Here is a 14,235-nt window from a genome sequence, read left to right as displayed (position 1 = left end):
AAAAAAAGGTACTAGAGGACTTCCCTTATGGCACAGTAGTTAATAATCTGCCTGCCAATACAGGGAACATAGGTTCGATCCCTGGTCCGAGAAGATCCCACATGCCGCAGAGCTGCTAAGCCCATAAACCACAACTACTGAGCCTGTGCTCTAGAGCCCACAAGCCACAACTACTAAGCCCGTGTGCCACAGCTACTGAAGCCCACACGCCTAAAGCCGAGCTTCACAATAAAGACAAGCCACCGCAATGAGAAGCCCGAGCACCACAACAAAGAGGAGCCCCTGCTCGCCGCATCTAGAGAAAGCTTGCGCGCAGCAATGAAGACCCAACACAGCCAAAAAACATTAATTAATTTAAAAAAATACACTATCTCAAATGAAAGGTATACTGTATAGGATTAACAACAGATTAAACACCACAGAGGATGGAAAACATAGCCATAGAAGGTACTGAATATGAAACACTGGAAGAAAAATGACTGGAAAAAAAAATGAACAGAGCATCAGCAATCTGTGGAACAATATCAAGCAATCTAGTATATGTGTAATTAAGGTCACAAAAGGAAAGGAGAGCAAGAGAAAGGACAGAAAAATATTTCAAGAAATAAATGGCCAAAAGTTTTGCAAATTTGATGAAACCTATAAACCCACAGATGGAAGCTCAATGAACCCCAAGCAGAAAAGACATGAAGAAAACCACGGCAAGGTCCTTATAATCAAATTGCTGAAAATGAGTGATAAAGAGAAAATCTTGAAAATGGCCCAAGAGAAAAAAAGATATATAACAGAGAGGGGAAAAAATAATGATAGCAGACTTCTCATCAAAAGTCATGTAAGCCAGGAAACAATGTAGCAACATCTTAAAAGTAATGAATGAAAAAAAACCTGTCAGTCTAGAATTCCTTACTAGTAAACGTCTTTTATAAATGAAGGCAAAATAAAAACTTTTTCAAACAAAAGTAATCACAGAGAATTCAGAATAAGCAGACCTGCACTACAAGAAATGATAAAGAACATTATTCAGGCAAAAGGATAATGATACTAGAGGGAAATTTAGATAGATACAAAAGAATGAAGAATGATGGAAATGTCAAATATATGGATAAACATAAAAATATTTTTCCCATTGTTAAAATATTTTAAAAAGATAATTGTTTATAATAAAAACAATAACAATGTATCATGGAGTTTCTAACATAGTTTATAAAGTAAAATGTAGGAAAATAATACCACAAAGGATGGGAGAGAAGATGGAAGTATGCAGTGGTAAATTCTATATAAATGGTATTACATTTTTGAAGTTAGAGTATGATAAGTTAGCAATATATATTGTGAACCCCAGGTCAACTAAAAAACAAAACAAAGATGTATAGCAGATAAGCCAATGTCAGCAAGAAATTTGAATAATAAAATGTACTCAATCCAAAATAAGATAAGATGGAAAAAGAAGTAAAGGACATACAGAACAAGTAGAAAACAAATAGCAAGATGTCATATGTAAACCCAGCCATGATGAAAATCACATTAAATGTAAATGGTTTAAACACTGCAGTGAAAAGGCAAAAATTGTCCAACTGGATAAAAAAAGCAAGGTCCAACTATATGCCATCTACAAGAAACACACTTTAAGGGTAAAGACATAGAGTAAAAGGATTGAAAAAGTTATACTATGAAAACATTAATCAAAACAAATCTGCAATGGCCACATTAATATCAGACAAAGAAAATTTTAGAATAAGAAATATTATCAGGTTTAGAAAGAGACATTTCATCAAGAGGACATATGCGTTCACCTAATAACAGAACTTCAAAATACATAAAGCAAAAATTGAAAGAACTGGAAGGAGGAATAGACAAATCCACAAATAGAGCTGGAGATTTCTATACTCCTGACGGTAATTAATACAAGTAGGAAGGAAATCAGTAAGAATAGGGAAGACTTGAACAACATTATCAACCAACTTGGCATTCCCAACGACAGAAAAATATACCTTCTTTTCAAGTGCACACAGGCTATTCATCAAGATAGATCATGTTAGGCAGTAAAATAAAAAGTATTGAAATCATATAAAGTGTTTTCTCTAACCACAATGGAATTAGCTAGAAATCTGTATCTGAACTATAAGTGGAAAATCCCTAAATATTTGGAAATTAAACAGTACACTTCTAAACAACACTTTGGTCAAAGAAGTCACAGGGAAATTAGAAAGTGTTCTGGGCTGAATGAAAATGAAAACACAACAAATAAAGACAATGTTTAGAGAGAAATTTGTAGGTTATAATGCTTGTCTCAGAAAAGAATAAAGGTCTCAGAGCAATTATTTAGGCTATCATCTGGAACTAGAGAACAAGAGGAAGTTAAATCCAAAATAAACAGAGAGAAGAAAATAATTAAGGTCAGAGCAGAAACGATGACATAGAAAACAATAGAGAAAATAATCCAAAAGATGGATCTTTGACAAGATTTTTAAAAATTGATAAATTTATATCTAGACTTACCCCCAAAAGAGAGACAAGACACAAATACCGTTACAGAAATGGAAACGAAAATCACTACAAATCCTAATATAATAAAAGAATAATAAAGAAATATTATTAATAACTTTATGTTATTATAAATTCAACTACTTACAAGAAATGGCCAGTTCCTTAAAGGACACAAACTGCCAAACATGACTCAAGGAAAAACATAACTGGAATAACCCTTTATCTATTAAGATGAATTTTAGTTTAAAACCTTCTCACAAGGACAATTCCAAGACCAGATGGCTTTGCTGCTGAATTCTACCAAACACTTAAGGAAGAAACAATACCAATTCTACACAAATTATTCCAGAGGATAGAAGAGGGAACACTTCCCAACTCATTTTTAAAAATTTAGGCATAATTGGCATATAACATTATATTAGTTTCAGGTGTACAGCATAATGATTGGATATGTGTATACATTATAAAATAATCACCACAATAAGTCTAGTTAATATCTATCGCCATATATAGCTACAAAATTTTCTTTCTTTTTATTTATTTATTTGTTTTTGGCTACACCACGCAGCTTGTGGGATCTTAGTTCCCCAGTCAACTAGGGATCGAACCTGGCACTTCGGCAGTGAAAGCACAGAGTCCTAACTGCTGGACGTACAGGGAATTCCCCCCATTTTTTTTTTTTTTTTTTTGCGGTACGCGGGCCTCTCACTGTTGTGGACTCTCCCGTTGCAGAGCACAGGCTGCAGAAGCGCAGGCTCAGCGGCCATGGCTCACGGGCCCAGCCGCTCCGCGGCATGTGGGATCTTCCCGGACCGGGGCACGAACCCGTGTCCCCTGCATCGGCAGGCGGACTCTCAACCACTGCGTCACCAGGGAAGCCCCCCAAATTTTTTTTCTTATAGTGAAAAAGTTTAACACTTACTTTAAGCTTTCAAATATGCAATACAGTATTATTTACTATAGTCACAATGTTGTATTCAGTACATTACATCCCCATGATTTATTTATTTTATAACTAAAAGTTTGTACTTTGGACCCCCTTCACCCATTTTGCCCACTCCCCAGTCTCCAACTCTGGCAGCCACCAATCTATTCTCTGTATCTTGGAGCTTGGTTCTGTTTTCTTTTGTTTTTTAGATTCCACACAAAAGTGAAAGCATACAGTGTTCATCTTTCTCTGTCTGATTTCTTTCACCTAGCATAGTGCCTTCAAGGTCCATCCATGTTGTCACAAGTGGCAAAATTTCATTATTTTTATGGCTGAATAATATACCATTATGTATATACCAATATGTATCTCACATATTTTTTATCCATTCATCCATCGATGAACATTTAGGTTGTTTCCATATCTTTAGGTTGTTTCCATGCTGCAGTGAACATGGGGGGCATATATCTTTTTGAATTAGTGTTTTCATTTTCTTCCAATAAATACTCAGAAGTGGAATTTCTGGATCCTATGGTAGTTCTACTTTTAATTTTTTTGGAAACTTCATACTGTTTTCCATAGTGGCTGCACCTATTTACAGTCCCACCAACAGTGCACAAGGGCTCCCTCTTCTCCACATCCTCACTAACATTTGTTATCCCTTGTCTTTTTGATAATAGCCATTCTCACAGGTGTGAGGTGATGGTGAGGTGGTTTTGATTTGCATTTCCCTGATGATTAGTGATGAGCGTGTTTTCATGAACCTGTTGGCCATCTGTAGGGCCTTCTTTGGAAAAATGTCTATTCAGATATTCTGTGCATTTTTTAATTGTATCTGTTTTGTTGTTGTTATTGAGTTGTATGAGTTCTTTATGTATTTTGGATATTAATCCCTTATCAGATACATGATTTGCAAATATTTTCTCCCGTTCAGTAGGTTACCTTTTAATTTCATGGATGGTTTCTTTTGCTGTGCAGAAACCTTTTAGCTTCATGAAGTCCTACTTGTTTATTTTTGCTTTTGTTGCCTTTGTTTTTGGTGTCAGATCCAAAACATCATTGCTAAGACTGATGTCAAGTAGTTTACCAGCTATGTTTTCTTCCAGGAGTTTTATGGTCTCAGGAGAAAATAATTCCACTTACAATAGCATCAAAAAGAATAAACTACCTTGGAATAAAGTTATCCATGGAGATGCAACACTTATACACTGAAAACAACAAAATGTTATTGAAAGAAATTAAAGAAGACATGGGACTTCCCTGGTGGCGCAGTGGTTAAGAATCTGCCTGCCAATGCAGGGGACACGGGTTCGATCCCTGGTCCAGGAAGATCCCACATGCCATGGATCAACTAAGTCCATGTGCACTCTAGAGTCCACATGCCACAACTACTGAGCCCATGCACTGCATCTACTGAAGCCTGCGCACTCTAGAGCCTGTGCTCCAGAACAAGAGAAGCCACCACAGTGAGAAGCCCGTGCACCAGAATGAAGAATAGCCCCTGCTCACCGCAAATAGAGAAAGCCTGCATGCAGCAATGAAGACTCAACACAGTCAAAAAATAAATAAGAATTTTTTTAAAATTAAAGACATGAGTAAGTGGAAAGATATCCTGTGTTCATGGATTGAAAGACTTAATATTGTTATGATGGCAATACTCCCCAGATTGATCTACAGATTCAATGAAATTTCTATCAAAATTCCAAACACTTTTTTCTGTAGAAGTGGACAGCTGATCTTAAAATTCGGGAACCCCATGTAGCAGTCTTGAAAGTCCTAAAAAGAACAAAGCTGGAGTACTCACACTTCCTGACTTCAAAACTTATTACAAAGATAGAATGATCAAAACAGTGTGGTACTGGTATAAGGATAGAAGTATAGATCAAAGGAATATAATTGAGAGTCTATAATTAAACCCACCCATCTACTGTCAATTGATTTTCTACATGGGTTCCAGGACTATTCAATGGAGGAAAGAATAGTCTTTCAACAAATGGTGCTGGGATAACTGGATATCCACATGCAAAAGAACAGACCTAGGGAATCTGGACCCTTATATTACAACATATACAAAAGTTAACTCAAATGAATCCAAGACTTAAATGTAAAAGCTAAAACAACAAAACTTTTATTAAAAATATAAGTATAATAGGAATTTCCTGGCAGTCCAGTGGTGAGGACTTGGTGCTTGCACTGCCATGGGCCTGGGTTCAATCCCTGACTGGAGAAGTAAGATCTCACAAGGCCTGCTGTGTGGCCAAAAAAAGAGTAAAAATACAGGTATAAATCCACATGAATTTGTGCTAAGGTCTGAATGTTTATGTCCCCCCAAAATTCACGTGGTGATATCTTAATCCCCAAAAGTGATGATATTAATAGGATATTGATAGGTGGGGCATTTAGGAGGTGATTAGGTCATAAGGGTGGAGCCCTCATGAATGGGATTCGTGCTCTTATAGAACAGATCCCACACAGCTTTCTAGCCCCTTTCTGCCATGTAAGGACATAAGTCTGCAACTAGGAGGAGTGCTCTCACCTGGCCATGCTCGTACCCTGATGTTGACTTCTATCCTCCAGAACTGTGGGCAGTAAATTTCTGCTGTTCATAAAGCTACGCAGTCTGTGGTATTTCGCTTCTGAGCCTGAATATAATAAGACACCTTAGATTTGGCAACAGTTTCTTAAATATGACACCAAAAGCACAAACAAACAAACAAACAAAAGGTAAATTGGACTTCATCAAAATTTAAAATTTTGTGCATCAAAGGATGCTGTAAAGAAAGTGAAAAGACAACTCACAGAATGGAAAAAAAATTTGCAAATCATATATCTGATGAGTCTTATATTCAGAATACATAAAGAATTCTTAAAACTTAATAATAAAAAGTCAAATAGGGGGCTTCCCTGGTGGCACAGTGGTTAAGAACCCGCCTGCCAATGCAGGGGACACATGTTCAAGCCCTGGTCTGGGAGGATCCCACATGCCGCGGAGCAACTAAGCCTGTGCGCCACAACTACTGAGCCTGCGCTGTAAAGCCCATGAGCCACAACTACTGAGCCTGCGTGCCACAACTACTGAAGCCCACGCACCTAGAGCCTGTGAGTTCTGCAACAAGAGAAGCCACCGCAATGAGAAGCCCGTGCACCGCAATGAAGAGCAGCCCGCACTCGACACAACTAAAGAAAGCATGCGTACAGCAACGAAGACCCAATGCAGCCAAAAATAAATAAATAAAGTAAAAAAGTCAAATAACCCAATTTAAAAAGGGCAAAGGATGTAAATAGACGTTTCTCCAAATAAGATATACATATGGCCAACAAGCACATGGACAGATGCTCATTAGAGAAGTGCAAATCAAAACCCAATGAGAGGGCTTCCCTGGTGGCGCAGTGGTTGAGAGTCCGCCTGCTGATTCAGGGGACACGGGTTCGTGCCCCCGTCCGGGAAGATCCCACATGCCGTGGAGCGGCTGGGCCCGTGAGCCATGGCCCCTGAGCCTGCGCATCCGGAGCCTGTGCTCCGGAGCCTGTGCTCCGCAACGGGAGAGGCCACAACAGTGAGCGGCCCGTGTACCGCAAAAACAAACAAACAAACAAAATCCAATAAGATACCACTTCACATCCACTAGGACAGGTATAATTAGGGAAAAAACCCAGAGAATAACAAGTACTGGCAATTGGAATCCTCAAACTTTGCTGGTGGGGATGTAAAATGGTGTAGCTGCTGCGGAAAACAGTTTGATATTTCCTTAAAATGTTAAACATAAAGCTACCATATAATCCCACAATTCCACTCTCAGATATATATCCAAGAGAATAGAAAATATATGTTCAAACAAAATTTGTACACAAATGTATATAGTACCATTATTCACAGTGGAAACAATTCAAATGTCCATCAACTGATAAATGGATAAATAAAATCTGGCATAGCCATACAACAGCATGTTATTCAGCCATAAAAAGGAATGAAGTACTGTCACATGTTTTAAATGGATGAAACTTCATAAAATGTCGAGCGAAAGAAGCGAAGCGCAAATCATATTCTATATTTCTGTTTATAGGAAGTGCTCAGAATAGGCAAATCCATAGAGACAGAAAGCCGATAAGTGGTTGCCAGGGGCTGTGGGGAGCAGGTAATAGGGAGTGACTGCTCAATGTACAGTGTTTTATTTGGGGGTATGAAAATATTCTGGAATTAGTGGTGATTGTTGTACAACATTGTGAGTACACTAAACGCCACTGAATTGTAGACCTAAGAATGTTTAAAATTGTGAATTTTATATAAATTCTACTTTTAAAACAAAACAAAACAATAGAGGAGACAATAATGAGTGGAGTGTTGCCTAAGTTGAGTTTGAGGTGCCCAGGAAATATCCTAATGGAGATACTCAGTAGGTAGCTGGCCAGTAAGAGAAGGGAATTCATGTGATCTAGGCTATAGATATAGATCTGGGAATAGATCTATATATGTAGATTTATTGTTGAAGCCTTAAGAGTAGATGAGTCGGCTGTGGAATCACGTAGCGTAAGAAGAGATGAATGCCTGCAACAGGACACTGAGGAGGATCAACATTTTAAGATATGAGAATAAGAAGAGGACCCTCCGAAGCAGATTGAGGAGGAGGAAGCAGTGTGCTAGGAGGAAGAGTCTGGGACATGGAAACCAAGGAAAAAGGATTTGTCAAAGGTAGTGGTCAGGGAGTTCCCTGGTGACCTAGTGGTTAGGATTCGGCACTTTTACTGCCTTGGCCTGCCTTCAATCACTGGTCAGAGAACTGAGATCTCACAGGCTGTGTGGCGCGGTCAAAAAAAGAAGGTAGTGGTCAGAGGTGTTAAATACTAGAGGAGTAAAATAAGATAAAGGCTAGGACTTCCCTGATGGTCCAATGCTTTAGACTCTGCGCTTCCAATGCAGGGGGTGTGGGTTCCATCCCTGGTCGGGGAAATAGGATCCCACATGCCATACTGCGAGGCCAAAAAAAAAAAAAAAAAAAAGACTAAGAAACGTCTATTGGACTTAGCAAAAAAGTAGGCATAGTTTCATTGAACTGGTAGGGAACAGGTTGAGATAACAGTTGTAGGATAAGATACCTTCACTAGGGGAAGTCAGGGAAATGTAAGTTAAACTAAATTAAATGTCATTGTCTCCCATTAGAGCCAGTGTATATATATGTATATGTATACATGTGTATTTAAGTTTAAACTATTTGTAGAAAAGTAATTGGTATAGCCCGTTTGAAGAAGGGTGGTATCTATTCAAATTTAGAAATTAGCATACCCTTCCACCTTTCCTTTCCACTCCTAGGTATCAGCCCTAGAGAATTATGGACACATATTTTGAAGGAAACATGTATAAAGATGGTAATTGCAAGACTGTTTAAATGCATACAAATTGGAAACAAATGTTCATAAATAAATGATTTTAAAAAAACTGTATAGTAGACTATGGTTGCCTTCTCAGTATCCATTTCCCTCCTCTTTTCTAACATAATTCTAATTTTGTTCAAATATCCACATTTCCCCAGCACAGACCTTAGATTTCAGAGAAAGCCAACCTCACTCTTATGTCAAGGGATAGGCTTGATTTTCTAAGGGTATTTGCATCTATCTTGCCAATTATTATTTTAGGCAAGAACAAGAAACTTAGTTTAGGATGTGATTCAATTCAGGTTCCTGGGGCTTCTAGAAAGTTCTCTTTTGACCTTCTGGAAGAAATTCTGACCATAAACAAAATGAAAACACAACCTACGAACTGGGAGAAAACATTTGCAAACAATGCGACCGACAAGGGCTTAATTTCCAAAATATACAAACAGCTCATACAATTCAATAACAAAAAAACAAATAACCCAATCAAAAAATGGGCAGAAGACCTAAATAGACATTTCTCCAAAGAAGACATACAGATGGCCAAGAAGCACATGAAAAGCTGCTCAACATCATTAATTATTAGAGAAATGCAAACCAAAACTACAATGAGGTACCTCCTCACACCAGTCAGAATGGCCATCATTAAAAAGTCTACAAATAATAAATGTTGGAGAGGGTGTGGAGAAAAGGGAACCCTCTTGCACTGTTGGTGGGAATGTAAATTGATACAGCCACTATGGAGAACAGTATGGAGGTTCTTTAAAAGACTAAAAATAGAGTTGCCATATGATCCAGCAATCCCACTCCTGGGCATACACCCTGAGAAAACTATAATTTGAAAAGATACATGCACCCCTATGTTCATATGTTCATAGCAGCACTATTTACAATAGCTAAGACATGGAAACAACCTAAATGTCCATTGACAGATGAATGGATAGACTATGTGATATATATATATGTATGTATATATATATATTATATATATATATAAAAACATGGAAATATTACTCAGCCATAAAAAGGAATGAAATAATGCCATTTGCAGCAACATGGACGGACCTAGAGACTATCATACTAAGCGAAGTAAATCAGAAAGAGAGTACTTCCCTGGTGGCACAGTGGTTAAGAATCTGCCTGCCAATGCAGGGGACATGGGTTCGAGCCCTCGTCCGGGAAGATCCCACATGCCACAGAGCAACTACGCCCCCGCGCCACAACTACTGAGCCTGTGCTCTAGAGCCCACGAGCCACAACTACTGAGCCTGTGTGCCACAACTACTGAAGCTCACTCACCTAGAGCCCGTGCTCTGCAACAAGAGAAGCCACCACAATGAGAATCCTCCAGCAACGAACACCCAACGCAGCCAAAAATAAATTTTTTAAAAAATCAGAAACAGAAAGACAAATACAATATGACATCACTTATAAGTGGAATCTAAAATATGACGCTAATGACCATATCTATGAAACAGAAACAGACAGACACAGAGAACAGACTGTGGTTGCCAAGGGGGGTGGGGGTGGGGGAGGGAAGGATTGGGAGTTTGGGATTAGCAGGTGCAAACTATTATATATAGAATGAATAAACAACAAGGTCCTATTGCATAGCACAGGGGACTATATGCAATATCCTGTGACAAACCATAATGGAAAAGAATATGAAAAAATATATACATATATGTATAACTGAATCACTTTGCTGTACAGCAGAAATTAACAAACCATTGTAAATCAACTATACTTCAATAAAAATTTTTTTAAAAAGAACTTCTGAAATCCACTTATACTTTCTCCTAAATTAAAAAGCACGTGGGCTCAAAGTAGCTGTGTATGCCCATGAGGGGAGCTAGCCTTAGAACAAGGCCCCCATTGTAGACGGTAGGGCAGAGAGGTAGGAAAAAATAAAGACAGGAAGAACCTCATTCTTGATGAAATTACTGAGGTTCTGGATCACTTAGCCCTGAAGGGCAGCCTAGCTAGTCTTTCTGCTGAATGGGCCAGTACATTTCCTTACTGGCTAAGCCAGGTTGAGTAAGTTGTTTGTTTCTTGTTTTTGAAAACTTTCTAGTCCAGACATTATGACACAACTGTATTATGGAATACAATGCAGCAGTTTTAAAGGCAGATTTCTGGACTTCCCTGGTGGTGCAGTGGTTGAGAATCTGCCTGCCAATGCTGGGGACACGGGTTCAAGTCCTGGTCCGGAAAGATCCCACATGCCACGGAGCAACCAAGCCCGTGTGCCACAACTATCGAGCCTGTGTGCTGCAACCACTGAAGCCCGCGTACCCAGAGCCCGTGCTCCGCAACGAGAAGCCACCACACTGAGAAGCCCGCACACCGCAACAAAGAGTAGCCCCCGTTCGCCACAATTAGAGAAAGCCCATGCGCAGCAACAAAGTCCCAACATAGCCAAAAATAAGTAAATAAATAAATTTATAAAAAAAGAAAAAAAACATTAAACAAAACAAAACATTGAAGCTACCTATATGTTCTTTTCCAATCTCCACCTTTGCTCTCTCCAAAATGGATACAGTAATTTCAAGAGGTAACCACTACCCTGAATTTTTCATTAATTTTTTTAAAGTATAGTTTTACCACGTTTTTTTAAACAATAGATTCTTATACCATTTTTAAATTTTTTATTTTATTTATTTATTTTTGGCTGCGTTGGGTCTTCATTGCTGCATGCAGGCTTTCTCTAGTTGCGGTGAGCAGGGGCTTCTCTTGTTGTGGAGCATGGACTCTAGGCGTGCAGGCTTCAGTAGTTGTGGCACGTGGGCTCAGTAGTTGTGGCTTGCAGGCTCTAGAGCGCAGGCTCAGTAGTTGTGGTGCATGGGCTTAGTTGCTCTGAGGCATGTGGGATCTTCCCGGACCAGGGCTCAAACCCGTGTCCCCTGCATTGGCAGGTAGATTCTTAACCACTGCACCACCAGGGAAGCCCTTTTTATATCTTTTTTTTTTTTAATTTTTGGCCGTGGCACGTGGCACGTGGGATCTTATTTCCCTGACCAGGGATCGAACTCGTGCCCCCTGCAGTGGAAGCACGGATTCTTAACCACTGGACCACCAGGGAAGTCCCAGGTTCTTATACCATTTTTAAATCTTTATAGTAATGGTATCATACAATATACAGACTTATGACTTTTTTTACTCAACACATCATGTGTGTAACTGTAGTTTATTCATTCTATTTTTATACAATGCTCATTATGTGAATTTTGGAAAATATGTATATTTATTCTCCTGTCAGACATTTGAGTACTTTCCATTATTTTTTTCCTTTATGAACAATGGTGCCATGGACATTCTTTTTTTTTTTTTTACATCTTTATTGGAGTATAATTGCTTTACAATGGTGTGTTAGTTTCTGCTTTATAACAAAGTGAATCAGTTATACATATACATATGCTCCCATATCTTTTCCCTCTGGCGTCTCCCTCCCTCCCACCCTCCCTATCCCACCCCTTCAGGCAGTCACAAAGCACCGAGCTGACCTCCCTGTGCTATACGGCTGCTTCCCACTAGCTATCTACCTTACGTTTGGTAGAGTATATATGTCCATACCTCTCTCTCGCTTTGTCACAGCTTACCCTTCCCCCTCCCCACATCCTCAAGTCCATTCTCTAGTAGGTCTGTGCCTTTATTCCTGTCTTACCCCTAGGTTCTTCATGACAGTTTTTTTTCTTAAATTCCATATATATGTGTTAGCATACGGTATTTGTCTTTCTCTTTCTGACTTACTTCACTCTGTATGACAGACTCTAGGTCTATCCACCTCATTACAAAGAGCTCAATTTCGTTTCTTTTTATGACTAATATTCCATTGTATATATGTGCCACATCTTCTTTATCCATTCATCCGATGATGGACACAGGTTGTTTCCATCTCTGGGCTATTGTAAATAGAGCTGCAATGAACATTTTGGTACATGACTCTTTTTGAATTATGGTTTTCTCAGGGTATATGCCCAGTAGTGGGATTGCTGTGTCATATGGTAGTTCTATTTGTAGTTTTTTAAGGAACCTCCATACTGTTCTCCATAGTGGCTGTATCAATTTACATTCCCACCAGCAGTGCAAGAGGGCTCATGGACATTCTTGAACATGTGTCCTGGTGCATATATGCAAAGGTTTCTCTATAAAATTAAGAGTGGAACTGCTGGGTCTTAGGCAAAGCACTTGCTTTATTTTTCTAGGTTATACTAAAATAGTTGTATCAATATACATTTCCACCAACAATCCCTAAGTGTTCCTGTTATTCTACATCCTTGTATTTTTGGACTTCTTATTTTGTACCAATGAAATGACTTTAAAATGATATCTCACTATGGTATTAGCATTTCTATGATTACTAATAAATGGTAACAATTTTCATATCTTATTCATTATTTGTCCTCCCTCTGCAGTCCTAGTTAAACATAGCTCAGGATAATACTTCCTCCTAGAAGCCTTCCCTGACTTCCCCAGATCCTCAGGCTAGCCTAAGTGCTGCTACTAATACTTTGCCTTTTTCTATCATTACATTTTAACAAACCCTCCATTTTTCAAGGCTACTTGACTATGTCTTCTTTATATCCCAAAGCATAGTCTAATTCATCATTTCATATAGAAGACTGCCCTTTTTTATACCCATTTCCTCTTCCACCCAATGTTATTGTTTTTTGATAATTTTAGAAGACCTAACACAAGTATACCTCTATCTTCTATAATTACATATATATTTTAATAATGCCAAGTGACAGTAGTTTGAATTCACATAAAGTCTAAATCGTGATGACAAAGTAGCCTATATTGGAGCTCTAGGCAGAGATGTAGACAAAGACTGATTATCTGGTTGTTTAAAACTATTTTAAAGATATGCTGTGATTTTAAAAAATCTACGTATCTAGCTTGGCAATTTAAAAATGAATAAACACATGGTCCCTTCCTTGAGGGAACTCAATGTCTAATACGGAAACTATGTGACAAACAGATGACTATCATACAGGAAGCTACATGGGTAGGCGTCTGGGAGAATAGCGCTTCATCAGGATACCACCTTAGCTCCAGTAGCTCTGATGACAGCTCAGGTGCCTTGATAAGAATTCCAATAATTTCCTCTTCTCAATCCAGGGCACAAAGGTGCCTATTCTTCTAACCTGTTTTTGGCGTAATTCACCTACTTTCTCACCTGCCACTGCATTTCTCTTTTATTTATTTTGGCATGCGGGATCTTAATTCCCCAACCAGGGTTTTAACCCACCCCTCCTGCAATGGAAGTGTGGAGTCTTAACCAATGGACTGCCAGGGAAATCCCTGCATTTCTCCTTTGCTATCAATTCACTGACTCCACTATATTTTCAGTTTAAATTGAGAGGATCCGCTTGGTCCAGCTAAAGAATGTTTTTCTCATAGGTCACCTGATATTTTGCTGACCAGTTGGCTCAGATACGGCAGTAGGA

Source organism: Phocoena phocoena, chromosome 2 (assembly GCF_963924675.1).
Source record: "Phocoena phocoena chromosome 2, mPhoPho1.1, whole genome shotgun sequence".
Taxonomy (NCBI): domain Eukaryota; kingdom Metazoa; phylum Chordata; class Mammalia; order Artiodactyla; family Phocoenidae; genus Phocoena; species Phocoena phocoena.
This window is presented reverse-complemented; position numbering follows the sequence as displayed.